Below are 13,194 nucleotides of genomic sequence, written 5' to 3' on the forward strand. Positions count from 1 at the left end.
AAAGCCAAAACTAGAAAGCAAACTAACAAGACTAAAAGCAAAGGTAAAAGATAGTGTGCAACTCCCCTATCTTGAAGACTGGAGTCCCCGGCAACAGTGCCAAAATTTTCTTGATGAGGAGTTGATGGATATACTTCTCGCCCCTCGTTGGTTACCCCAAGTGGAAGGTGGAGATGTAGTCAGCAACAGATTTCCCTTACACGGTTACTGTAAGGTTTATCGAACCAGGAGGACTCCGAGGATCAACAAGTAGGTGTCCGCTGCTCTGGCGCTAGCAGAAGACGTGGCCTGCACACACAACAAATAACTTTGCTCCCAACGAGTTCAGAGAGGTTGTCAATCTAAACGGCCTTGTAGTTTGCAAAGGATCAGAACACAAGCGGGAAGATGTTGGAAATATGCCCTAGAGGCAATAATAAAATGGTTATTATGATATTTCCTTGTTCGTGATAATCGTCTATTGTTCATGCTATAATTGTATTAAAAGGAAACAGTAATACATGTGTGAATAAATAGATCATAATGTGTCCCTAGCAAGCCTCTAGTTGGCTAGCTCGTTAATCAATAGATGATCATGGTTTCCTAATCATGGACATCAGATGTCATTGATAACGGGATCACATCATTGGGAGAATGATGTGATGGACAAGACCCAATCCTAAGCATAGCACTAGATCGTGTTGTTCGTATGCTAAAGCTTTTGTAATGTCAAGTGTCTTTTCCTTCGACCGTGAGATTGTGCAACTCCCGGATACCATAGGAGTGATTTGGGTGTATCAAATATCACAACGTAACTCGGTGACTATAAAGGTGCACTACGGGTATCTCCGAAAGTGTCTGTTGGGTTGGTACAAATCGAGATCGGGATTTGTCACTCCGTGTGACGGAGAGGTATCTCTGGGCCCACTCGATAGAACATCATCATGAGCTCAATGTGACTAAGGAGTTACTCACAGGATGACGTGCTACGGAACGAGTAAAGAGACTTACCGGTAGCGAGATTGAACAAGGTATGGGTATACCGACGATCGAATCTCAGGCAAGTTCTATACAGACAGACAAAGGGAATTGTATACGGGATTGATTGAATCTTTGACATCGTGGTTCATCCGATGAGATCATCGTGGAACATGTGGGAGCCACCATGGGTATCCAGATCCCGCTGATGGTTATTGGCCGGAGAGTGTCTCGGTCATGTCTGCATGCCTCCCGATCCCGTAGGGTCTACACACTTAAGGTTCGATGACGCTAGGGTTATAGGGAATTGCTATACGAGTTTACCGAAGGTTCTTCGGAGTCCCTGATAAGATCCTGGACATCATGAGGAGCTCCGGAACGGTCCGGAGGTAAAGGTTGATATATAGGATGGATGGGTTTGGACGCCGGAAATGTTTCGGGCACCACGGGCAAAGTGTGGGGACCACCGGAAGGGTTCCGGAGGCTGATACGTCTCCAACGTATCTATAATTTTTTAGGGTTGCATGCTATTATCTTGTCAACTTTGGATGTTTTGTATGCATTTTATATATTTTTTGGGACTAACCTATTAATTCAGTGCCAAGTGCCAGTTCCTGTTTTTTCCGTGTTTTTGACCCTTTTGAGAGGAGAATATTAAACGGAGTCCAAACGGAATAAAATCTTCGGAATGGTTTTTTCCGTCACAGAAGATACGCACGGAACTTGAAAACCAACGCAAAGGACTCTAGGGGAGGCCACAAGACCCCTAGGCGTGGCCTGGAGGCGCGCCTAGCAGGCTTGTGGGCCCCCCGTGGCTCCTTTGCCCTACCTCTTCCGCCTATAAATTGCCTAAAAAATCTGAAACCACGGGAGGGAGCCACGAAAATACTTTTCCGCCGCCGCAACCTTCTGTCTCCACAAGATCCCATCTGGGGCACATTCTGGTGCCCTGTCGGAGGGGGGATTCGGACACGGAGGGTTTCTTCATCAACACAATTGCCTCTCCCATGATGCGTGAGTAGTTCACCACAGACCTTTGGGTCCATAGCTAGTAGCTAGATGGCGTCTTCTCTCTCTTGCATCTTCAATACAAAGTTCTCCATGATCTTCATGGAGATCTATCCGATGTAATCTTATTTTGCGGTGTGTTTGTCAGATCCGATGAATTGTGGATTGGTGATAAGATTATCTATGATTATTATTTTAGTTTCCTCTGATCTCTTATATGCATGATTTCGTATCCTTGTAATTCTCTTCGAGTTGTGGGTTTCATTTGGCCAACTTGATCTATAATTCTTGCAATGGGAGAAGTGCTTGGTTTTGGGTTCATACCGTGCGGTGTCCTCACCCAGTGACAGAAGGGGTAGCGAGGCACGCATCATGTTGTTGCCATCAAAGGTAAAAATATGGGGTTTATATCTATTGCATGAATTTATCTCTCTACATCATGTCATCTTGCTTAAGGCGTTACTTGGTTCGTTATGAACTCAATACACTAGATGCATGCTGGATAGCGGTCGATGTGTGGAGTAATAGTAGTAGATGCAGACAGTACGTTACTTGTCTCAGACATGATGCCTATATGTATGATCATTGCCTTAGATATCATCATGACTTTGCGCGGTTCTATCAATTGCTCGACAGTAATTCGTTCACCCACCGTAATATTTGTTATCATGAGAGAAGCCTCTAGTGAACACTATGGCCCCGGGGTCTACTTCACTTCATATTTTCAGCTTTACACTTTCACTTTGTTGCACTTTCCGCCTTCGGATTTCACCTTGCAATCAATCGTGAAGGGATTGACAAACCCTTTATAGCGTTGGGTGCAAGTTTGTTTGTTTTTGCGCACGTACTTTGGAGACTTGCCTTGATACTCCTACTGGATTGATACCTTGGTTCTCAAACTGAGGCAAATACTTACTGCTACTATGCTGCATCACTCTTTCCTCTTCAAGGGAAAACCAACGCAAGCTCTAGAGGTAGCAAGAAGAATTTATCGCGCCGTTGCCGGGGAGGATCAAGTCAAGAATAGTCTCCCGTCAACGTGCCAGTTTATGGCGCCGTTGCCGGGGAGTATCAAGTCAAGAATAGTCTTCCTTCAACGTGTCAATTTATGGTACCGAGGACTATTCTGAGTGAAGCTTATCCAAGTAACTGTCGCAAACTCATCTCTTGCATTTACCTTTTTTTCCTTTTGCCTCTCGTTTTCCTCTCCCCCACTTTTGAAAAACAAAAATTTACAAAAATATTTGCCTTTTTCGTTTGCCTTTCCTTTGCTTGTGTCCTATGTGCCTTCAATATGCTTGCATCTTCGCTTGCTGAAAATCTATTGATATGGATCCTCATCCACTTGCTAATCTCTTTAAGAGATCCAATTATGTTGAACCAATAGCTAGCGAATTGAGTGCACTTCACTATCTTTATGAAGTTTTGCTTGAGATGCGTGAATCTAAAAATTGTGATGAAGAAATTTATGAAGTGATTCACGAGGACTCCTTGGATGAAAATCATGATTGCAATGGTTTCACTATGAATTCTATTAGTGTCAATCATGCTAAAAATATGCAAAACCCTAAGCTTGGGGGTGCTAGTTTTGCTATATCCACTACTTGTTGCAATAATCATGATTGGGGCGATGATTTTTCTTATGATCTTGAAAATTTGTTTAAGCCTCATGATGATTATGATATTTGCAATAATATTGAAAGTGGGATTGGAGAAGTCATGACTTTAGTTGATGATAATCCCACTATTTTTGAAGAGCGTCAACTTTGTATGCATGTGGATCATGAAAAGAATATCCTATGTGATAGTTATATTGTTGAATTGAATATGATCCCACATGTAATTGTTATGAGAGAGGAAAATATTGTGGTAGTAACTTTCATGTTACTAAATTACCTCTCGTTATGTTGAGATTGAAATTGTCTCTCTCTTCTTCCTTGCATATGGTAACTATTGGTTGTCTTGACAATTTGTTTTCCTATAAAATGCCTATGCATAGGAAGTATGTTAGACTTAGATATGTCTGTCACATGTTTCATGATCCTCTCTTCGTGTCCGATTGCTATTTTTATGTGAGCATCATTGAATTATCAATGCCTAGCTAAGGGCGTTAAACGATAGCGCTTGTTGGGAGGCAACCCAATGAATTTATCTTTGCTTTTTTTTCTCCTTCTGTTTTGTTGTGTCCACACCATCATAATTCTGTTATGATTGTGTTTTTGTGTTTCTTTTTGTGTTTGTGCAAAGTAAAACCTTTATGACTAGTTTTGGTGATGGCTGTTTGATCTTGCTGAAAAAGACAGAAACTTTACGCTCACGAAATTATTTTTAGTTCCTATCAAGAAAGAGATTTTGAGATGATTCTTTTTGATGATGGTTGATATGCCAATTTCCCTAATTTTGATAATTGTTCAGAATTTTTGAGATACCATAAGTATACGAAGTATACAAATTGCTACAGACTGGTATGTTTTTGACAGATTATGTTTTTTTGTGTTGATTGCTTATTTTGCTGAAACTATGGATACTATCGGGGGGGTACTAGCCATGGAAAAGTGAGAATACAATAATATAACACCAATCTAAATAGAAATCAAGTTTTCTACAGCAACTAAAGAGGTGGTGGTTTGTTTTCTTGTCCTAATGATGCCACGAGATTCTGTTTAAGTTTTGTGTTGTGAAGATTTCAAGTTTTGGGTGATGTTCTCATGGACAATGGGATAAAGAGTGGAAAGAGCTCAAGCTTGGGATGACCAAGGCATCCCAAGACAAATTCAAGGACACCAAAAAGCCTAAGCTTGGGGATGCCCCGGGAAGGCATCCCCTCTTTCGTCTTCAATCCATCGGTAACGTTACTTGGAGCTATATTTATATTCACCACATGATATGTGTGTTGCTTGGAGCGTCGTGTATTATAGGAGTCTTTTCTTTTTGTTGTGCCACAATCATCCTTGTTGCACACCTTTTTGAGAGAGACATGGACTCATCGTGATTTTGCTAAGATACTCATTGAGCTTCGCTTATATCTTTTGAGTTAGGCAATTTAGCTCGCATGTGCTTCACTTATATCTTTTGAGCTAGACAACTTTGCTCTAGTGCTTCACTTAAATCTTTTTAGAGCACGACGATGTCATATTTTGGATAAATAAGAACTCTCGATCTTCACTTATATCTTTTTGAGAGTGCTCTTTCTGAGTAACTTGGTAGTTGGCTTGTGCTATGAAAGTAGTGATAAAGATGATAGGCATCCAAAGAGGATATAATAAAAAGTTCCATATTCATGTGCATCGATTAGTAAAGAGAAGTTTGATTCCTCTCAATTAGTTTTGAGACATGGATATGGTAATATTAGAGTTATGTTAGTAGGGTGTTGTGAATCTAGAAATACTTGTGTTGAAGTTAGTGATTCCCGTAGCATGCACGTATGGTGAACTGCTATGTTAGGAAGTCGGAGCATAACTGATTTATTGATTGTCATCCTTTGTGTGCCGGTCGGGATCGCACGATGGTTAACACCTACCAACCATTCTCCTAGGAGTATGCGTTTAACACTTTGTTTCGACTACTAATAAAAGTTTCGCAATAAGTATATGAGTTCTTCATGACTAATGTGAGTCCATGGTATAGATGCACTTTCACCTTAGACCATTGCTAGCATCTCTAGTGCCGCGCAACTTTCGTCGGTGCACAAACCCACCATATATACCTTCCTCAAAACAGCCACCACACCTACCTATTATGGCATTTTCATAGCCATTCCGAGATATATTGCCATGCAACTCCTACCGTTTTGTCTCATGACTTGTGCCGTCACTTTCATATTGGCATTCCATGATCGTAAGATAGCGAGCAAGATGTTTCAACGTCATACGCCAAGCTAGATCATTGCACATCCCGGTACACTACCGGTGGCATTTCCTCTAGAGTCATCATTGTTCTAAGCCTTGAGCTGTGAGTAAATAAAAGTGTGATGATCATCATTATTAGAGCATTGCCCCATGTGAGGAAATAAAAAATGAAAAGAGGCCAAAGATGCCCACCAATGTTTTTTGAAAAGAGGCCAAAGAGCCCAAACAAAAAAATGAGAAAAAGAGAGAAGGGACAATGCTACTATCTTTTTCCACACTTGTGCTTCACAATAGCACCATGATCTTCAAGATAGAGAGTCTCTCGTTTTGACACTTCCATACACTAGTGGGAATTTTCATTATATATCTTGGCTTGTATATTCCAATTATGGGCTTCCTCAAAAATGCCCTAGGTTTTAGTGAGCAAGCAAGTTGGGTGCACACCCACTAGTTTTACTTTTGAGCTTTCACACACTTATAGCTCTAAGTGCATCCGTTGCATGGAAATCCCTACTCATTCACATTGATATCTATTGATGGGCATCTCCATAGCCCTTTGATACGCCGAGTCGATGTGATCATCTCCTCCTTTTTGCCTCACAACCTCCACCACACTCTATTTCACCTATAGTGCTATATCCATGGCTCATGCTCATATATTGCATGAGAGTTGAAAAAGGTTTGAGAAAGTAAGAGTGCGAAAACAATTACTTGGCCAATACCGGGGTGTGCATGATTTAAATTTGTTGTGTGGGGATGATGGAGCATAGCCAGACTATATGATTTTGTAGGGATAACTTTCTTTGGCCTTGTAATTTCAAAAGTTCATGATTACCTTGCTAGTTTGCTTGAAGTATTATTGTTTTCATGTCAATAGCAAACTATTTTTTTGAATCTTACGGATCTGAACATTCATGCCACATGAAAGAAGTTACAAAGGACAAATATGTTAGGTAGCATTCCACATCAAAAATTCAGTCTTTATCACTTCCCTACCGAGGAGGAGCAGGAGTTAAGCTTGGGGATGCTTGATACGTCTCCAACGTATCTATAATTTTTGATGGTTCGATGCTATTATCTTGTCAACTTTGGATGTTTTGTATGCATTTTATATCTTTTTTGGGACTAACCTATTAATTCAGTGCCAAGTGCCAGTTCCTGTTTTTCCGTGTTTATGACCCTTTTCAGAGGAGAATATTAAACGGAGTCCAAACGGAATAAAATCTTTGGAATGATTTTTTCCGTAACAGAAGATACGAAGGGAACTTGAGAACCAAGGCAAAGGACTCCGGGGGATGCCACAAGTCCCCTAGGCGCGGCCTGGGGGGCGCGTCTAGCAGGCTTGTTGGCCCCCGTGGCTCCTTTGCCCTACCTCTTCCGCCTATAAATTCCCTAAAAATCTGAAACCACGGGAGGGAGCCACGAAAATACTTTTCCGCCGCAGCAAGCTTCTATCTCCGCAAGATCCCATGAGGGGCACGTTCTAGATCCCTGTCGGAGGGGGGATTCGTACACGGAGGGCTTCTTCATGAACACCATTGCCTCTCCGATGATGCGTGAGTAGTTCACCACAGACCTTCGGGTCCATAGCTAGTAGCTAGATGGCTTCTTCTCTCTCTTGAATCTTCAATACAAAGTTCTCCATGATCTTCATGCAGATCTATCCGATGTAATTTTCTTTTGCGATGTGTTTGTCGAGATCCGATGAATTGTGGATTTATGATCAGATTATCTATGATTATTATTTGAGTTTCCTCTGATCTCTTATATGCATGATTTCGTATCCTTGTAATTCTCTTCGAGTTGTGGGTTTCGTTTGGCCAACTTGATCTATAATTCTTAGAATGGGAGAAGTGCTTGGTTTTGGGTTCATACCGTGCGGTATCCTCACCCAGTGACAGAAGGGGTAGTGAGGCACGCATCATGTTGTTGCCATCAAGGGTAAAAAGATGGGGTTTATTGTTGGAATTATGCCCTAGATGCAATGATAAATAAGTTATTATTATAATTCCTGTATCAAGATAATCGTTTATTATCCATGCTATAATTGTATTGAATGAAGACTTAGATACATGTGTGGATACATAGACAAAACACTGTCCCTAGAAAGCCTCTAGTTGGCTAGACAGTTGATCAAGGATAGTCAGGGTCTTCTGACTATGTACAAGGTGTTGTTGCTTGATAACTGGATCACATCATTAGGTGAATCATGTGATGGACTAGACCCAAAATAATAGACGTAGCATGTTGATCGTGTCATTTTGTTGCTACTGTTTTCTGCGTGTCAAGTATTTATTCCTAAGACCATGAGATCATATAACTCACTGACACCGGAGGAATGCTTTGTATCAAATGTCGCAACGTAACTAGGTGACTATAAAGATGCTCTACAGTTATGTCCGAAGGTGTCCGTTGAGTTAGTATGGATCAAGATTGGGATTTGTCACTCCGTGTGACGGAGAGGTATCTCGGGGCCCATTCGGTAATACAACATCACACACAAGCCTAGCAAGCAATGTGACTTAGTGTAAGTCACGGGATCTTGTATTACGGAACAAGTAAAGAGACTTGCCGGTAAACGAGATTGAAATAGGTATGCAGATATTGACGATCGAAACTCGGGCAAGTAACATACCGAAGGACAAAGGGAATGACATACGGATTATATGAATCCTTGGCACTGAGGTTCAAACGATAATATTTTTGTAGAATATGTAGGATCCAATATGGGCATCCAGGTCCCGCTATTGGATATTGACCGAGGAATCCCTCGGGTCATGTCTACATAGTTCTCGAACCCGCAGGGTTTGCACACTTAAGGTTCGGAGTTGTTTTATGCATATTTGAGTTATATGGTTGGTTACCGAATGTTGTTCAGAGTCCCGTATGAGATAACGGATGTCACGAGGGTTTCCGGAATGGTCCGGAGACGTAGATTGATATATAGGATGACCTCATTTGATTACCGGAAAGTTTTCGGCATTACCGGTAGTGACGAATGGGTTCCGGATGTTCACCGGGGGGGAAGCCCACCCCGGGGAAGCCCATAGGCCTTAGGGGTGCCGCACCAGCCCTTAGTGGGCTGGTGGGAAAGCCCAAGAAGGCCCCTGCGCAGGAGATAAGAAAAATCAAAGAGAAAAAAAGGGGAAGTGGGAAGGAAGGGAAGGGCTCCACCTTCCAATCCTAGTTGGACTAGGATTGGAGGAGGATTCCTCCTCCCCCCCCCCTTCGGCCGACCCCCTTGGGGCTCCTTGAGCCTCAAGGCATGGCCCCTCCCCTCCGTCCTATATATCTGAGGTTTTAGGGCTGATTTGAGACAACTTTGCCACGGCAACCCGACCACATACCTCCACGGGTTTTCCTCTAGATCGAGTTTCTGTGGAGCTCGGGCGGAGCCCTGCTGAGATTAGATCACCACCATCCTCCGGAGCGCCGTCACGCTGCCAGAGATCTCATCTATCTCTTCGTCTCTCTTGCTGGATTAAGAAGGCTGAGATCATCGTCGAGCTTTACGTGTGCTGAACGTGGAGGTGCCGTCCGTTCGACACTAGATCGGAGCGGATCATGGGACGGATCGCTGGACGGATCGTGGGACGGTTCGCGGGGCGGATCGAGGGACGTGAGGACGTTCCACTACAAGAACTACATTTATTAACGCTTCTGCTGTGCGATCTACAAGGGTACGTAGATCTGAAATCCCCCTCGTAGATGGACATCACCATGATAGGTCTTCGTGCGCGTAGGAAAATTTTTGTTTCCCATGCGACGTTCCCCAACAGTGGCATCATGAGCTAGGTTCATGCGTAGATGACATCTCGAGTAGAACACAAAAGTTTTTGTGGGCGGTGATGTGCGATTTGCTGCCCTCCTTAGTATTTTCTTGATTCCGCGGTATTGTTGGATCGAAGCGGTTCGGGCCAACATTACTCGTACGCTTACGAGAGACTGGTTTCATCGCTACGAGCAACCCCGTTGCTCAAAGATGACTGGCGAGTGTCGGTTTCTCCAACTTTAATTGAATCGGATTTGACTGAGGAGGTCCTTGGATGAGGTTAAATAGCAATTCATATATCTCCGTTGTGGTGTTTGCGTAAGTAAGATGCGATCCTACTAGATACCCATGGTCACAACGTAAAACATGCAACAACAGTTAGAGAACGTCTAACTTGTTTTTGCAGGGTATGCTTGTGATGTGATATGGCCAACGATGTGATATGATATATTGGATGTATGATATGATCATGTTGTAATAGTTAATAACGACTTGCACATCGATGGACGATAACCGGCAGGAGCCATAGGGTTGTCTTTAAACTAATGTTTGTGCTTGCAGATGCGTTTACTATATTGCTAGGATGTAGCTTTAGTAGTAATAGCATGAGTAGCACGACAACCCCGACGGCGACACGTTCATGGAGATCATGGTGTGGCACCGGTGACAGAAGATCGTGCAGGTGCTTTGGTGATGGAGATCAAGAAGCACATGATGATGGCCATATCATGTCACTTATGAATTGCATGTGATTTTAATCCTTTTATGCACCTTATTTTGCTTAGAACGACGGTAGCATTATGAGGTGATCTCTCACTGAAATTTCAAGACGAAATTGTGTTCTCCCCGACTGTGCACATTGCTACAGTTCGTCGTTTCGAGACACCACGTGATGATTGGGTGTGATAGACTCAACGTTCACATACAACGGGTGCAAAACAGTTGCATACGCGGAACACTCGGGTTAAGCTTGACGAGCCTAGCATGTGCAGACATGGCCTCGGAGCACATGAGACCGAAAGGTCGATCATGAATCATATAGTTGATATGATTACAATAGGGATGCTTACCACTAAAACTATCCTCAACTCACGTGATGATCGGACTTGAGCTAGTGGAATTGGATCATGAACCACTCAAATGACTAGAGAGATGTACTTTTTGAGTGGGAGTTTAGCAAGTAATTTGATTAAGTTAAACTCTAATTGTCTTGAACATAGTCTAAGTCCACTTTGAATATATTTGTGTTGTAGATCATGGCTCACGCGGCAGTCACCCTGAATTTTAATATGTTCCTAGAGAAAGCTAAGTTGAAAGATGATGGAAGCAACTTTGTAGACTGGGCTCATAATCTTAAGTTGCTCCTGCAAGCTGGGAAGAAGGATTATGTCCTTAATGCTGCGCTAGGAGATGAACCACCCACTACGGCTGACCAAGATGTTAAGAACGCTTGGTTAACACGTAAGGAGGACTACTCAGTAGTTCAATGTGCAGTCGTGTATGGCTTAGAGCCGGGACTTCAACGTCGCTTTGAGCGTCATGGAGCATATGAGATGTTCCAGGAGTTGAAGTTTATCTTTCAAAATAAACGCCCGGATCGAGAGGTATGAGACCTCCGATAAATTCTATGCTTGCAAGATGGAGGAGAATTCGTTTGTCAGTGAACATGTGCTCAAAATGTATGGGTACTCAAACCGTCTAGCTGAGCTAGGGATTGAACTCCCGCAAGAGGCTATCACTCACAGAATTCTTCAATCACTGTCACCAAGCTATAAGGTCTTTGTGTTGAACTACAACATGCAAGGGATGAACAAGTCACCCGACGAGTTGTTCGCGATGTTGAAAGTCGCAGAGTCAGAACTCCGTAAAGAGCATCAACTGTTGATGGTGAATAAGACCACTAGTTTCAAGAGAAACAACAAAGGAAAGAAGGGTAGTTCAAAGAAGAGCGGCAAGCCTGTTGCCAATCCGATGAAGAAACCCAAAGCTGGACCTAAGCCTGAAACGGAGTGCTATTATTGCAAGGGTATGGGTCACTGGAAGCGCAACTGCCCCAAGTATCTGGTTGATAAGAAGGCGGCCCAAGAAAAATTAGGTATATTTGATATACATGTTATTGATGTGTACTTAACCAGCTCTCGTAGTAGTGCACGGGTATTCGATACCGGTTCTGTTGCTCATATTTGCAACTCGAAACAGGATCTGCGGAATAAGCGAAGGCTGGCGAAGGATGAAGTGAAATGGTTCCAAGGTTGATGCAATCGCCGTCGGCACACTTTCACTTCAGTTACCATCAGGATTAGTTATGAACTTAAATAATTGTTATTCAGTGCCTGCGTTAAGCATGAACATTATATATGGATCTTGTTTATTGAGAGACGATTACTCGTTTAAGTCAGAGAATAATGGTTGTTCTATTTCTATGAGTAATATCTTTTATGGTCATGCACCCAATGTGAGAGGATTGTTCATATTGAATCTTGATAGTGATAATACACATATACATAACATTGAGACCAAAATAGTTAGAGTTAACAATGATAACGCCATGTTTTTATGGCACTGCTGCTTAGGTCATATTGGTGTAAAGCGCATGAAGAAACTCCATACCGATGGACTTTTGGAGTCACTTGACTTTGATTCACTTGACACGTGCGAACCATGCCTCATGGGCAAGATGACTAAGACTCCGTTCTCCGGAACAATGGAGCGTGCAAGTGACTTGTTGGAAATCATACATACCGATGTGTTTGGTCCGATGAATGTGGAGGCACGCGGCGGATATCGTTATTTTCTCACCTTCACTGAAGATTTGAGTAGATATGGTTATGTCTACTTGATGAAGCACAAGTCTGAAACATTTGAAAAGTTCAAGCAATTTTAGAGTGAAGTTGAAAATCATCATAACAAGAAGATCAAGTTCCTACGGTCTGATCGTGGGGGTGAATATCTGAGTTTCGAGTTTGATGCTCACTTAAGACAATGTGGAATCGTTTCACAGTTGACACCGCCTGGAACACCACGGGGTAATGGTGTGTCCGAACGTCGTAATCGTACTATATTAGAAATGGTGCGATCTATGATGTCTCTTACCGATTTTCCGTTATCATTTTGGGGTTATGCATTAGAAACAGCTGCATTCACTTTAAATAGGGCACCATCAAAATCCATTGAGACGACACCATACGAACTGTGGTATGGCAAAAGACCAAAGTTGTCGTTTCTTAAAGTTTGGGGATGTGATGCTTATGTCAAAAAGCTTCAGCCTGAAAAGCTGGAACCCAAAGCGGAAAAGTGCGTCTTCATAGGTTACCCAAAAGAGACAGTTGGGTATACCTTCTATCTCAAATCCGAGGGCAAAGTGTTTGTTGCTAAGAATGGAGCTTTTCTCGAGAAGGAGTTTCTCTCGAGAGAATTGAGTGGGGGGAAGATAGAACTTGATGAGGTTGTCGAACCTCTCATCCCTATGGATGGTGGCGCAGGGCAAGGGGAAACCCCTGTCGTTGCGACGCCGGTTGAGGAGGAAGTTAATGATGATGATCATGAAACTCCGGATCAAGTTCTTGTCGAACCTCGCATGTCGACGAGACCGCGTACTACTCCAGAGTG

This window comes from Hordeum vulgare, chromosome 2H (assembly GCF_904849725.1).
Source record: "Hordeum vulgare subsp. vulgare chromosome 2H, MorexV3_pseudomolecules_assembly, whole genome shotgun sequence".
NCBI classification, from domain to species: domain Eukaryota; kingdom Viridiplantae; phylum Streptophyta; class Magnoliopsida; order Poales; family Poaceae; genus Hordeum; species Hordeum vulgare.